The sequence below is a fragment of the Prionailurus bengalensis genome, chromosome B3 (genome assembly GCF_016509475.1).
Source record: "Prionailurus bengalensis isolate Pbe53 chromosome B3, Fcat_Pben_1.1_paternal_pri, whole genome shotgun sequence".
NCBI classification, from domain to species: domain Eukaryota; kingdom Metazoa; phylum Chordata; class Mammalia; order Carnivora; family Felidae; genus Prionailurus; species Prionailurus bengalensis.
The window spans coordinates 114,108,172-114,123,206 of record NC_057355.1 but is presented as its reverse complement, the minus strand read 5'-3'; the positions used below and the strand labels follow the sequence as shown (position 1 = coordinate 114,123,206).

The window sequence follows — 15,035 nt, the reverse complement described above, 5'->3', positions numbered from 1 at the left end:
AGGTGCAGGTGCTAGACCAGAGAACACCACCGGCCCACTTGTAGGGACCTTTCTCCTCTAAATGGGCAGGGTTGATTATTGCTTAGCCCCCCACTGGGTTTATCCCAAGCTATTTATTCAGAGCTGAGAGTAATGATATGGAGGCCTGACCTCCCCACCCCCAGTGGTGAGAGAAGGGCTATTCCATGGTGTTCCTCAGATGTACTGACAGTAAGATGGGAAAATGATACTCCCCTGACTCCCTCTCTTAAGGCGATGAGGCATGAAGTTTTACAATTTGTAAAGTGATTTAAGAGCCTTGGGTCCTTGAAAGATGTTAAATGAATTAGGGAAACTTGTACTGTGTTTATTTCATTTGTGTCAGACTTATATATTGTTTCTAAAGGGAAAGGTGTCATTTTGCAGGAAAGGGCTAAATTACAGCTTTTGTGATGGACAAAGCTCAGCGTTGGTTTTAAAAGTGTAGTTTTTAATCAGAAGCACACAGGCCGCAAGTGTTTTTCTGTCTGTCTCTGCTTTCCAGGTATCTTCGAGCTCCTTCCTAGTAGGATTTTTCCTGGTTAGACAGTGTCTAGCCTGGACGTCAGTGGAAGTCCCCTTCCAAGCTCTGAGAAGGGTCTCCAATGATGTTGGGGACTCTGATGTTATAAGTTGAGACCCGGGTACGGGCGGTAAGGCGAAGCCATTTGGTCTTATCAGAGACCGTATCAGATCTGGCTGTCCTTGAGGGAAGGGAAATCTAACCCTTGCACAGCCTGGCTATTTTCAAATTTATATCCCTTTACTTTCCTCCTAGCTCCTCCCCTCACTCCCAATTTATAGATAAGGGCGGTTTGGGTTTTCTTTTTCTTTTCTTTCTTTCTTTCTGGTTTTTTCTTCCATTGCAAGCACATTCCTTTTAAGGTGTGGTGATTTCTGACTTGGCAAACTCTCAGCTCCCTTTGTGGTAACACCTGGCTAAGGAGGGAACGTCAGAAGGGATTCTGCTGTTCCGAACAGGAAGAAATACAGCCTTTCTGGCCAGGCCTTCTCCACCACCACCTCTCAGAAACCAGAGACATTGTATTTTAAAAGTAAAGTGGGAGCAGATTTCTGGGAAAGGGCTAGGAGGCAACACTTTTGGTTATGGTTTCCCTTGAGGAAAACTGAGTCACACTGAGAGCACAGTGGCTGTGTGTGAATGTCTGTGTTGGGCGAGTTTTCCTTTCCTGGGATCTAATGGTGTTTTAGGCTCAGGTACTAGAGGAGACCCTAATAACTTTATATTTTTTCATTATGAGGTGAAGATGAAGTTTGGGTGCCCATGTGTTTGGTTTTAGATGTACATGTGCTTCAGACTTTGCACTGTGGGATGCTCCATGCTGCTGTGATTTAAGGAAAAGGAAGTGGCTTTTACCCCTGCAACTCACATCCATAGATAGAGCTGAAGCTGAATAAGTAATGTCTCATCCCCAGATGAAAAGGAGGGCCTGCTCCCTTCCCTGTGCTCACACCCCTCCTGCAGGTGTGGGCTCCCACTCTCCTCCACCCTAAGGCTGTCCTCAATGTTCATTTTAACATCAATCCTCCTATATATAAATTTCGTGGGGTTGAGGTCACAGAGTGGTATTGGTCCCCTGCTCCTTCAAAGGATGGCTCTGAAAGGTAGCTTTCTACCCTCCTCTGATGTTGGTGCTTCTATCTTTGGGGTCAGTCACAGTCCTGTCTGGCAATCTGAGGAGTAACCAAAGCTATTGCCAATTTCTGAACATCCAGCTCCCCATTATCCTTTACTCTGCTGGCTCCCCAACAGAGGGTTTGATATCCTTTCAGGGCTCTTGGCTCTAGTGTGACTGGTATTGTAGAAGGGACAGCATCCTTGAAATTAGGGCCAACAGTCCACATGGACAAGACTTGGGTCTCAGAATGCTCCTTCCTGCTGCTCCATCCTTTAGAAGTACAACAGTTTAAAAAAATAAGACTCGCATTGTCAAATCCTTACCTAATGCAGGGAGATCTAATAGATCAGGAGGCATAATCTGAGAGCACTTGCTGCCATTCCTTTCTACTTTGGGAGCCCCGCGTTCAGAATACACTGGATTAGCCATTTCTGACTGCTTCCGCAGTTGGACTTGAATGATGAATGCTTTCTAGCTGGTTTGTTCATTCATTGTTTCTTTTCAGTTTTTAAGAGGCAACCCGTCACATGAGTTTCTGGAATGGTCTGTTTCCATCAGAAAGGTCACTCACCCTGAATTTTCATAAGGCCTTGATACCAGCCCTGAGGATCTAGGGATGCCAGCCAAGAAGGAGATTGAAGAGCCACAAAGAGAGGATTCTTTTCTGGACTTCTGAAGGGTGATTCATGCTTCAAGATAAAATGTGCTTCCTGGGCCCCACGGTTTCAGTGCTTGCACGGTCAATGGAGGGACAGGCCCTGGTGCAGCAAGAAGCCCACCTTAGAGACAATAATCGCTGTTCTTTGGAGCAATGGCAGGGACCTATTTTTAGCCTATTGTCGACCCCTATCTTCTTTTTTTATAGCTTGCGTTGGCCAGACCCCATTCTAGTCTGTAGGTTCCCCCTCCCTCTCATTCCCAAAGAGGCCTTTCCAAAGCCAGGGGTAAGGTATCCAGGGCATTGGTCTTACTTTCAACTACCCTCTTAAACATGGACGAGAAATATTGTCGGCACTGGGTAACACCAGGAGCAGCTTCAGATTTTTGTGTTGTAATTGTGTTTTTACCTGTTACAAACAAGGAGATGGCTTTCTTATGCTGACCTATAGATGCCTTGAGGCTTTCATAGAGCCTGATCCGTTTTCTAGCACATGGTGAGTGCTTGTTAAATCATCAGCTGTGGTACTTGGATGTGATCAGATACTCAGATTTCTAGGTCATTGGGCAATGATGTCGTTTGTGCAGGAGCTGATGATTGGCAAAGGCTTCCAGAATCAGGGAATTTTGGATCCCTCCCTGGCTCACTTGTGTGACCTTGGACAGCCAATTGCAGCCCTCTGAGCCTTAATTCCACAAATGGAGCTTCAGCTGGCTTCAGTGATCACAAGAACGATAACAGTGTCAGCCACCATACTTACTGTATGCCAGGCCTTGGGCTAAGCACTTGACATAAGTTCTCTTTTTCTCACAGCATTGAGATAGCTACTATTAATTATCTTCATTTTACAGCTGGAAAAACTGTGGCTCTGAAAGATAAAGTGATTGCACATGTAACACAGCTAGCAAGTGTCCAAACTGGGATTTGAACCGAGATCAGTCTGATTCTATTGCATTCTATAACTTTGGATCAAAGGATGGAACAAATGCTGAGGAGAAGGTGAATGTGGAGATAGTGTTAGACATAAGAAGGAGAGCTGATGTGGAGTAAACACAGCTAGTTAAAAGGAGATGGAAGTAGATTCTTATTTGAAAAACAACATCCCAGTGAATGTTCAGGAAGGAGAGAGATGTTGGTACCCTGCACTGAGGAAGTAGACCAGATGGCCTGGGAGTTACTATAAGGGGAACAGACTTTCTGCTTGGCATAAGAATATATCTCATAAACCCCATTTCATTTTGATGCCAAAATTGTTCTCTCGCTTAACAGACTCTCTGGGCAGCATTTTCTGTCACCCTACTGCCACTAGTCATAATAGCTTACCTTTGCAGATGCTCGACTCCAGATTGCATCCTCCAACCTGGTTTCTGGACCTTCCTCTGCTCATCATTATAGTCCAGCTGTGGAGACCTGATTATGACTCTGAGGTCCCAGGTATACTCTTCAAAGCGTACCAAGCATTGGACTATCCCGATCTTCCGAGAAAGTATTTGTGGCCACTGATTACTCCCTTCAAAGTGACCAGCTAGTTCATTGAGGTGGTTCTCCTCATTTTCATCCTTGTTTGTTCTAGGCAAGTTAATTTTTTTAAGTTTATGTATTTATTTTTGAAAAAGAGAGAGAGAGAGTTGGGGAGGGGTGGAGAGAGAGGGAAGAAAGAGAATCCCAAGCATGCACCACACGGTCAGTGTGGAGCCCAGTGCAGCACTTGATCTCACAAACTGTGAGATCATGACCTGAGCCAAAATCAAAAGTCAGATGCTTAACTGATTGAGCCACCCAGGCAGCGCCCCCCTCCCCACCCTCCCGCCCATGCAAGTTAATTCGAACTCTTCTATCATTTTGAGGTGTTTGTGGAAGAGGAATGAAGGTTGAGATGGTGGCCCATGGAGGTAAGCTTACCTCTCTTTGAAAGTTAGCATGATGGTGTATAATGGAGCAGGCATTTGGGTTCTCTCAGCTCAGTGACTCTGGGCACATGGTGTGAGTGCTTTGGCTTTTAGTTTCCTTATATGTAAAATGAGAATGTTGGAAGAGAGGTTCTATAATATGTCCTCCAGCAATAAAGCTGGCTGATCCAGTAGAGTCTGGATAATTTGGTCCTTTCTTCGGAAATAACTTAGCTGGTCTGGAATTGTAGGAAGTCAGAGCTGGGAGAACAGAGGTGGAGTTGAAGGAGAAAGAAGCCAACTTGGAAATTAAGGGACAAAGTCAGTGCAGGAGCAAGTCCCGTCTTGTAAAGCGGGACTGGGTCAGGTCATTCCTCCTTTGACCATTTAAGTCAGGCAGCTAAGAGGTAGCATCTTTTTACCCTGTATACACCATCCCCTAAACTGAGGGGGGCATCCCTTTTATCTTGTCTTAAAACTTAAACTTCACACTCCCCTCATCCTCCAATTGTTCCCAAGTGAAGGCAGCAGGGAAGTTGTGTATTGGTGTATGTTTCACATTCTGCACTTGGATTTGGCAGACTCCAGGGCCTGTTTCAACCCAGGATCCCCCCTAAGCCTTCAGGACCTGGGGACTTTGGCTGATGCTTTCCAGATGACTCAGTGTTAGTGAGAACATGCTTCCTCTTGCTGCCTTCACTCTGCCTGGAAGCCCAGCTTAGGAACTCAGGGAGTCACAGCTTTTTTTTTTCATGGAATTGGGCCATCTTGATTTCCCATTGAACAATGCCATTTGTCCAAGGATCCTTGGATTCTGCTATCCATTGGTACAACATCTATTTTCATTTAATCGTATTCAAGGTTGAGGAGCAAATGAGTTCCCACTGAACCTACCAAGCCAATGGTAAGTTCTGCCTCTGCCTGCCTTGCTTTCCCCCTTAACTCCTTACTGCCTGTATACCAGTTATTTCCAGTGGTGGTTACCATACCACTGGGAATGTGAGAGATGTTAGAAATTAATTAGAAACTGATGTTTCAGTTGGTATAGGGACAAAACATTTCATTTTAATAGCTGTGTTTCTAATGAGTGTAAAGAAACAAGACTCATCGGGGGTGTACTTACAAAGTGACTTTATTTTGTCTTCCACTGTCCTTTTATGCTTATTCAGTGGGATTCATTCTTTCCCGGCCTTGGGATGAAAACTCAGTCAGACCCCATAACTTTTTGGGTCATTCTTGGGCGGTAGAAGGTCCTGTGGTCACTTTAAGTCACAAAACGTAGTCTCAGATCAGTAGTTAATATGTCCAGTCCTTTGTCACTGGACTGAGAGGGACAGGAAAGGGCTCACTTGGCCAGGCCTGTGGTCTGCTGGCTTCCAGCTTCCTGGGCAGAGCAGGTATGTAGTGCCGATTCTCCTTTATGGCCACATTCATGGGTTTCTCAGAGATTCCTCCCCCACCACTTGCTAGGATCAGTCACTTCCAGTTGTCTTGAAAAGAGCAAATTTTCCTTTCTATTCTAGATGATTGTTCTTTCCTCAGCTCCTAAAACCCAGTGATTTGCCTCCAGCCTCTTCCAGCTAAGGTCCTGCAGTCTGTCCACCTGGCCCTCTTGGACAAGACCTGCTCTGGTCTCGTGCCAGCCTTCTCTTGCATGTGGCCCCATTAGCCAGAAGAAGAAATTGTGTGGCCTTTGGTGCAGTGAAGCTGGGAATGCAGGCTGAACCCCCAGCTCAGCCGTCTGCCTTGGCTCCTCTGATAGCAAATGGCCAGTCTGTGTCTCTCACCTTATGTGCCTCAGGTGGTGATTAGATGCTGGTCCTGTGCCAGGCAGATGCCCTCCTAGTTGCAGGGTCAGACATCAAGCTTCCTGAGCCATTCTGTTGAAGCCCCTCTCACGGGCTTGGAAGTGTCAGACCTGCTATCCTCAGTGCCTTAATTAGGACTTTAGATTCAACCTCCTGATACATGTGTGTCATCAAAACCATAACTGTCATGAGAAGCCCGTGACTTCATGGCTACTATTGCTCAGGATACAGCTGCAGTACATAGTAAACTAAAAATTTAACTTAAATAAAAATAGTTAACAACAGCTAACACTTAACTGAGTACTCCTAATGCAGGGTACTGTTTTCAGTACCATAAACATGCTCTTTCATTTAACCCTCATGGGAGAGACACTTATATTATTTCTATCCTACAAATGAGTAAACTGAACAAAGAGAGGTCTAACAGCTTGTCCAAGGTCACACAGTTGGCATCAGAGCCAGGATTCAGATGGAAAGAATCTGAGCCCAGGGCATGCTCTTTTAAACCACTCCACTCTGTCCGCCCACAAGGGTGGTGGGCAGTCATGGCAAGTCATGAGGTGGAAAGCAAACGGTTGGCAAATGCTGCCTTAGGGGCATCAGCGTAGGTTCTTCATTCCGGCATTCAAGGTCTCCATGCACTGCCTTTCCCTTTCCCTTTCCCAATAGCTCCTTCTATGTCCTTTACAGGAGGCTCATACTCTTGCATGGCTACCCTGCCCATATATTGTTTCCCTGCCCAGAGGGCCCTCTGCTTTTCTGCCTCCCCAAATCAAAGTCCTTTTTCAAAGTCAGACCTCATTTTTGCTGCAAAGGTATATTGGACCCAAACCACTTCAGCTGGGATCTTATACTCCTCTTGGAATTTCATCACTAAATTGGCAGTTTATTATGTGCTTTTCGGCAAAGAGCAGTGGAGGGCAGTTAGCAAACCCAGATTCTGATCTGTGCCATGAAATGCCTGTTGCTAACTTTGCTAACTTATGCGAGACCTGAGACCTCTCTGAACCTTGGTTTCAACACTTTTTTTCTCCAAGTTTTTGTTTAAATTCCACTTAGTTAACATATGGTGAAACATTAGTTTTAGGTGTGGAATTAATTTTGTTATTATTTTTTAATTTTATTTTTTATTCTTTAAAAAATTTACATCCAAATTAGTTAGCATATAGTGCAACAGTGATTTCAGGAGTAGATTCCTTAATGCCCCTTACCCATTTAGCCCATCCCCTCTCCCACAACCCCTCCAGTAACCCTCAGTTTGTTCTCCATATTTATGAATCTCTTCTGAAGTGTGGAATTTAGTGACTCATCATTTAATACAACACCCAGTGCTCATCACAAGTGCTCTCCTTAGTACCCACCACCCATTTAACCCATCCCCCCTCCCACCCACTAATGGTTTCGACATTTTTAAACTGTGGGTGTGGATTAACTCCCTTCAGTTTTCAGTGTATCATGATTTATGTTTACCTTCTTGTCCCCACTAATCTTTCAAGCTCTTGAGGGCTGGAACTGTGTCTTGTATGTCTTTTTACCTCCCAGGATTCTGCCCAGGGTTTTACACACAAAATGGATTTACTATCAGTTGGTTGACTGATGGGAAATGCTGCTGTAAGTCTGCTCTGAGTTTGACTGACTTTTAGAAATCACCTTCTTCTGGGTGATCACCAGTGAGGACTTTGCAGTGTTCTATTCTGCACAAGTTTTAACAAAAGGTTGGGTCCAGTCTGCTGCCTTTTATCTTTGAGAGACCTAATGTAATGCCATTAAGGCCCACACTCCTTTATCTGAAGTTTGAAAATCCAAAACATTCAAAAACCAAAAGCTTTTCTTTAACTCCTATAATGGCAAAACCTGATCTGACTTATCTGCTGTGCAGAGTGTGACTATTCATAGATGTGGCCACAAAAATGTTTATGTGTTTACTTGAGGGTGCTGCCCCAGACCCTGCTGTGGGGATTACGTAATGCATGGGTTGTGTTCTATACTACTTCTTAGAAAATCTAAAAGATTCTGAATTCTGAATTTGGAAAATGGATTGTAATGCTGTTTGGTGTTAGTCCACAGAGGTGCTATTGGCATTCTGGGTGGGACTGGCCTTTGTTATGCAAGACTCTTCTGACATCAGAGAACCTCACATTACCTTTGCCTCTGGCCTTGCCCTAATCCCAGCCCTGATTCCAACATGACAGCCAGTGCCTTCGTTTACCAATTTGATTTTTTAAAAATATTGCATTATGAGATCATTCATCTTGATTTGTAAGTGTTGTTGGCACCACATTGAAGTTTGTGTCTGAGGCAAGGGCCTTTTTTGCCTCACTTGCCTCACTTAGACACCCTGCATGACTCCTGAACCAAGAATGCTTTCCTCTTCCCACCTCCCTGACTCTGGCATGAACTGGTGTGTCCTCAAAGTGGGAGCTACCTACTGGGTGTTTGCAGCTCATTTCAACATCTGATGCCCTGTCGGCTGAATCAGCTCTCAGAGACCCATGTAAACTGGTTCCTGGATGCACTTCCTACATCTGGATGTTTCTTTGGAGTCCAAGTGAGCCTGGTCCCTCTACTTCCTTTAGGAAGTGATACACCTTCTCATGTGTGAGTCAAAATGCTTGTAAATCCCTATATCTGCTTTGACCTGACATTAAAAAAAACATATATATATATATGTATACATATATATATGTATATGTATGTATACACGTATATATGTATATACATATGTATATATGTATACATATATATATGTGTGTGTGTGTGTGTATACACACACACACACACACACACACACACTCCTGGAATAGCCTGAAAACAATAGAAAGATGTACAATGATGGAATCTAAAGTGTTCCATTGTGGTTTTTTTTTAAAGTAATGTCTGTCCCCAGTGTGGGACTTGAACTCAGGACCCCAAGATCAACAGTCACATGCCCTACTGATTGAGCCAGCCAGGTGCCACTCCATTGTGTTTTATTCTTTTTTTTTTTTCTCTCTCTCTTTTTTTTGATGAGGAAACTGAGAAGTGATGGAGTTGGGAGTGTTTGTAGAAGAGCCAGGCTCAGAAAGCCTTGCTTCTGGACCTTCCCTTGGCACTTCAAGCTGGCAGGCTGCTCCCTTCCTTTCTTCCCAGGCCCTGGGTGTCCTCAGATTGGGGACGACTCATGAATCAGTTAGGTATCCCCTCTTGATTGAAAGACATCTTTTTTTTTAAGCCCTTTGTCCCTATTTGACAGCGATGGGCATGCTTATGGGAATTTAGACCACATCCTCCCCTCCCCGCCATTAAATAACCATCCCTCTCAGAATCTGAGCCCTAAATATTTCTGGTCTGCCTTTTAACCTATTGGAGGTCCTCTGAGATCATTTCTCTATCCCTATTCCTGCCCATGATTCCTCACAATGTAGCATTTTCCATAAATATCCTTAAGCATCCTCTTATATACTGTTTACTCATCTTCTCATCCATTAAGAAGATATTCCCCAGACCAAGCCTGGCACCTGTTTCTTTGACTTCTTCTAAATACATCTTTGCCTCCAGACATTAAACCATTTATCATTTCCCTGGCCCCTATGGATGACTTGTGGTCTTTTACCTATTGTCACTATGCAGGAAAATGCTGAGATATAGTATAATTTAAATTAAATATGGAGATGAAATTTCCCAAAGGTGCCCAATTGAATACTTTTCTTCTTATGCCCCATCAGTTGACCACATTGTCTATATACCCATCATTCAGGATCCTCATGTCAATATCTGTAAGAGACCATTGAGTTTCTTCTGTGGGTTTTATCTTTTGAAGCCACCCTAATTCTGTTTACCCCTTGATTCCCCTTGGCACTATAGTTTCTCTTGCTTCTAAGGGCACATGATCTGGAATGGTGCCCCCTTTTTATCTAGCAAATATTTATAATGCCTTCTGATCACCCTAAATAAAATTCCTAAATAATATGACCCACATATATACATGTTTTTTAAACAAATCAATATAATGCCCTAACTGTAATATAACAGAGAAATAAAGGAAAAGTTAGTTATAATACAGTGTCATGTATTCTAGTATGTAATTGCTCAGGCACAACTACACAGAAAACAGAAGGAAGAAGTCAGATGCTGGAACCTGTGCAGAGAATCACTGAGAATGTAACAGCCACAAATACCCACAGGATCCAGGTGTGTTGTGTGGGTGACTCAGATACCAGGAGAGGTGCTGCTGAGGTTGACGTGATTTTCCCAGATGGTCAACTGCTCTTGGTGACATTTCAAAGAATACAAAGTATAGTATCCCCTCTAACTGCACTGTGATGGCACTCCCAGACAATTCAGTATATGTTAAAACCATGCAAAAAAGTCACCTGTCAGTCCTGCTTTCTTAATAGCTCTTGAGTCTTAACTAATTTGAGTTGGCTGCTTGACCCTTGTTGGCATTCAGGATTGCAACCTCTACTTACTGTTTGGGCTGGAATAAGACCTTTAGAGGCCCTTAGCACTCATGGGCTTATGGTCCTATAAATAATTACACATAAATCAGTATAGAGTCATCATATAGAGTCATGTTTTTAGAAACAGCAAAATCTATTGGTGCACCAAAGTCACAATAACTTCTCTTTGACTCTCTCATTTTCTGTCCTTTCAAATAGTTTTCTTCACCGCCCCATCATGGCTGGCACCCTAGGCACGTGTGTACAGGCCAATTGGGCAATTCAGGGCCATGTAGAATGGCAGCTTCCTGTGGCCCGGGTTGGGCCTTTACCTCTGTGGCTTTTGCCTGCCCCTGGTGGCACAACACAGATCCTGAGTGATTGTTTAATGAATGTGTGAATGAATGCATAAATAATGAGATGAACTTGAAGGGGCTCATTTAAGTAAAAAGCACTGTAAGAGTGTAATTTACTATTATTACTAGTTTTCTGGTGTTTGGTGTTGGTAGAATTTCCAAGATTGTATATTTCCAATGTTTTAAAAACTACTGGCCCCACTCTGGTGTTTCAGCTTTCATACTCCAACCTACATAGCATTGAGGAGTCTGCCCATAAAAGATGCATATCAGATCATATTAATTTCTGAATTAATAAATGAATTTGTACAATGTGATGGTTTGCTTGATTCCCTGTGGCCTGCAGTGAGCCTGCTTAAAGAGACTGGGTCAGCTGTCTGGCTGTGTTAAAGGTGACCACACCCAGCTATGACAGGGCACCTGGGGAGGGAGGCTCTGTGTGTGTGTGTGTGTGTGTGTGTGTGTGTGTGGTGGGAGCAAAGTCTACTCTGGAGTCCAGTGGTGGTGATGGTGGTGGGGTGTGGGAAATGGGACATGCACCCCAGAAAGCCAGCACGAGATCTCCAAAGGGAGGAATATGGCCTAAGGGCCTAAGGTCAGGCAGTCTGAATAGGACTAGCTACAGAATTTGGTGGTGATGGGGCAGGGGGAATGAAATATCGTGAAACACCTAGAAGGCTGTGGTTTAACAAATACAACCTGACTCATTATGGTGGGCTTGTGGACAGAAGTGATGTCAAAACATCTCCAGAAAATATTAACCATATGTAATAAAAATAGACCCAAAAGGTTATATTTGTGCCCAGTGCAGACATGTGATGACCGATGTTCTCCCTGGATTTACTCTCTATGTCTTCTCCACTCCTACCCCACACCCTGTCTAGTGGAAGGGGCTCTTTTGTTGTTTTTTTTCTTCAAACTGTTTATTTGGAAGTAATTTCAAAGTCACAGAAAAGTTGCCAGAATAGTACAAAACACCCAAATACTCTATCCAGATTCACTTTTTTAAACATTTGCCTCATTTTTTTTTATCATTTATGTTCCTTCTCTGTCTAAATTTTTTTTTGGAATTTAAGATTAAGTTGCCTAAATGAGGGACCTTTATTTGTAAACATTTCAGTGTGGGTTTTCTAAGAATAAAGATATTGTTTTATATAACCTTCAGCAAATTGAACATTGATACAATACTTTATCTAATCTGCTGGCAGTATTCCAGTTTTGTCAACTGACCCAACAGTGTCCTTTATAGCATTTTCCCCTCTTCAGTACAGGGTCTACTCTGGAATCTCATATTGCATTTAGTCCCCTTGCCTCTAGAATAGTTCCTTAGTCTTTCTTTGTCTTTCATGACATTGACTTAAAAACACTTTTTTTAAAGTTTATTTATTTTTGAGAGAGAGGGAGAGAGAGAATCCCAAGCAGGCCCCGTGCTGTCAGTGCAGAGCCCAATGCAGGGCTCAAGCTCAAGAACTGTGAGATCATGACATGAGCCAAAATCAAGAGTTGGATGCTTAACCGACTGAGCCAACCAGGCGCCCCCATGACATTGACATTTTTGAAGAATATAGCCTCCCCTCCCCATTTTTAAAAAAATAGAATATTTTTCTCCTTGGATTTTGTCTGCTGTTGCCTCATGTTTAGACTCTGGATTATACACTCCTGACTGGGATTTACATGAGTGATGTTGCGTCTTTTTCAATGTCTTACATCTAGAGGCATTGGCTGGCCATTTGCCCCTTATGATGTGGTGTTAAGTTAGAGCTCTTGGTTAAGGTGTTGTCCAATTTCTTCACTGTGCACTTACTAATTTTCCCTCACTACTAGTAAGCAATCTGTGGGAGATACCTTAAGACCATATCAATATCTTTCTCATCAACATTTTGACCTTAGACTTACCAATCATACCCTCTGGGTTTACAGGTATTTCTGGATCCTAGGCAAGGGGTAGGAGTTCAAAGCTGTCTGGAATGAAACCAGGTGGCCCATTTGGGGCACCCCACCTATGTGCCATGCTGGGCCCCACCCTGTTGAGTAACCAAATCTCCACAATAGTTTGCCACTTCTACTCCCACCAGGAAGAGCAATTCATTCGTCATTCACTCAACTGACATGTAAGCATGTTCTTGTGAAAGCTTCTCAGCTTTTCTTGGGCACAGGGGGATATAAAAAGAAGGCTCATGCCTCTTGGTGTCTTTAAGAAGCCTACAGTAGAGTTGGGAGAACAGACTTGGACTCACTGAAAGGTAAAGGGCAGGTAAGTTGTCAGCACTATGACCCCATAGGGCAGCTCAACCAGACCTGTCCCATGACCCTGGAGAATTAGGTGCCCTTAGGAGTTTGGGTTGAGGGGGATTCAGGGACCTTTTGTTAATGCGAGTAATCTTTGAGTGGGCCTTGAAGAAAAGGCAAATATGGGTAAATAGGGAGGAGAGATAAAGGCACTCCAGGAGGGCAGCTATGTGCACAGAGACCGGGAGTTTGGGGGTGTGGATTGTGTGACTGGGGAGCAGTGAATCATGGGTTGGCCTGGATAGGGCTAAGGGTTGACATGGGGGCAGGGTCTACCAAATCTTACTGAGCGCCCACCTCACGCCAGACATTTTAAAAAGTAACTTTTCCAGTACTCAAAGGGATATATATTCAGTATAGGAAGTTTAGAAAAATAGAAATACATAAAGAAAAATTTTAATGAGGTTACTCTGTTCTTTCATCCCCAGATAATGGGTTAGCCATGGTGTATTTCCTTCACTTGTAAGATCTTTATCATTCTTCTGGTGTCAGTCTTATTTTGGTTCATGGATTCAGTAGCCCTTCCCATCCCTCAGGGAATATTCATTGTGCTTTAAAAACGTTTCATTCTGTCAACTTTATTTTGCTTTCTTTATAACTTCTGTTCTCAAATTTGGTGCTTTTCTGGCAGTTTTGGTTTCTGTCAAATGTTTGGTGAGTCTTTGTTATGTGTTCCTCTCTTTGTATTGTGAGATTTTTCAGTCACCACTCTGTGAACCCTAGTTCCATGCCAATCACTGGTTGTGAACAGGGGGTGGGATGTGTCTGCTAGGGACTGGTGTCTAGGTGTCCCTTGCCCCCCTACCCCAAGTTCCAGGACACAAACATGGGTGGAGAGGTGGGATAGGGGCCCAGCTGCTCCAAATCCAATCACCCATCACTCAGGGCTTCTCATGAGCCCCCAGTGTGCTGGCTCCAAACTTGGAGCCCCCAGAGCTGCTCCTCTGACTGAGCACAAAACCCTTCGCCTCACCTGCTTGGGTTCAGATCCTAACCCAGCACTTATTAGTACCATGACTTTGAGAAAGCTGTGTAACTCTGAGTCTTATTCATAAAGTGAGGATGATAGTAGTTTTTATCTCAAAGGATTACTGTGAATATTAAATGAAATAATACAAAGTTCTAAGAATAGTGTCTGTCATATTTATATGCTGTGTGTCAGTTACTATTAATATTGTTATTTTTTTCATGGTTTTATTTTGGGGGTTGTGGTTTCTCCATCAGTTTATTCCCATTTGCCTTCCATCTTCAGGGACCCCATATCACTCCTTGTTTTCTGGTGCTGTAATGGATTTACTCTTCCTAGAAAATGTCTCTTCTGCCATTTTCTGGGGCTTTGGGGGTGGCAGGTATATTCCCCTGGTCCTGCCATAGTGATATAGTCATGCATTTCCTTCAAGTCTTTCTTCTCTGAATATGTGTGGCTGTTACTTTTTATCTGTAACACATACGTTGGGGCATCCAGGCCTCAGCCAGGACTCATCACCAGGTCTGTGTTACCTGATGCTGACTCTGTCCTGTGCAGAGGTGGGAGGTGATGAGTTCTCTTCTCAGCCTTCCTCAGGCTAGTTTGAGGTTGTCCTAATGAATGTAATGGGCCCTCTGTTTCCTTTGTCAAAAGGAATGTTAATTATTTTCACCAGTCTAATTATGTGGCTAATGAGAGACTGACTGCGATAACATCCCTTTAATTACTCTTGCCTAAGTGCTGTTTGGAGCCATATTTTGAACATGATGCAAGGCTCAGTGCTTTCACAGTAGATGGAGCTGTCCAGCGAGAGGCTGAGTGGAGGGCCAGGGCTGCAGGGCTTACGCTCATGGTGGAAGTGCCTGGCTGCAGTCAGGACCCAGCCGGGTGTATGCTGTCCTTTCCTCTGGGCCATTACTTAAATGAAGGGGACATTCAGATTGGGTCACATGTAGAGCAGACAGCAACTGTCACAGCTCCTTCAGTACATC

At 43.7% G+C, this 15,035-nt stretch overlaps 1 protein-coding gene across 13 annotated transcripts in view; it reads left to right on the top strand.

Moving 5' to 3' along the window:
- Window positions 1–15,035, top strand: part of TMEM229B (transmembrane protein 229B) — a 39,941-nt gene that overhangs the window by 2,491 nt on the left and 22,415 nt on the right. For 5 of the 13 annotated variants that reach the window (XM_043556424.1, XM_043556420.1, XM_043556422.1 and 2 more), the window contains exon 1: window positions 12,890–13,041. The exons of 4 other annotated variants lie outside the window; for them this stretch is intronic. The gene's annotated coding sequence lies outside the window, so the exon portion shown is untranslated. Of the gene's footprint in view, window positions 1–3,728; window positions 3,751–12,868; window positions 13,042–15,035 lie in introns of those variants that run through there. 4 more of the 13 variants (XM_043556418.1, XR_006293418.1, XR_006293419.1 and 1 more) reach the window with 4 other exon arrangements.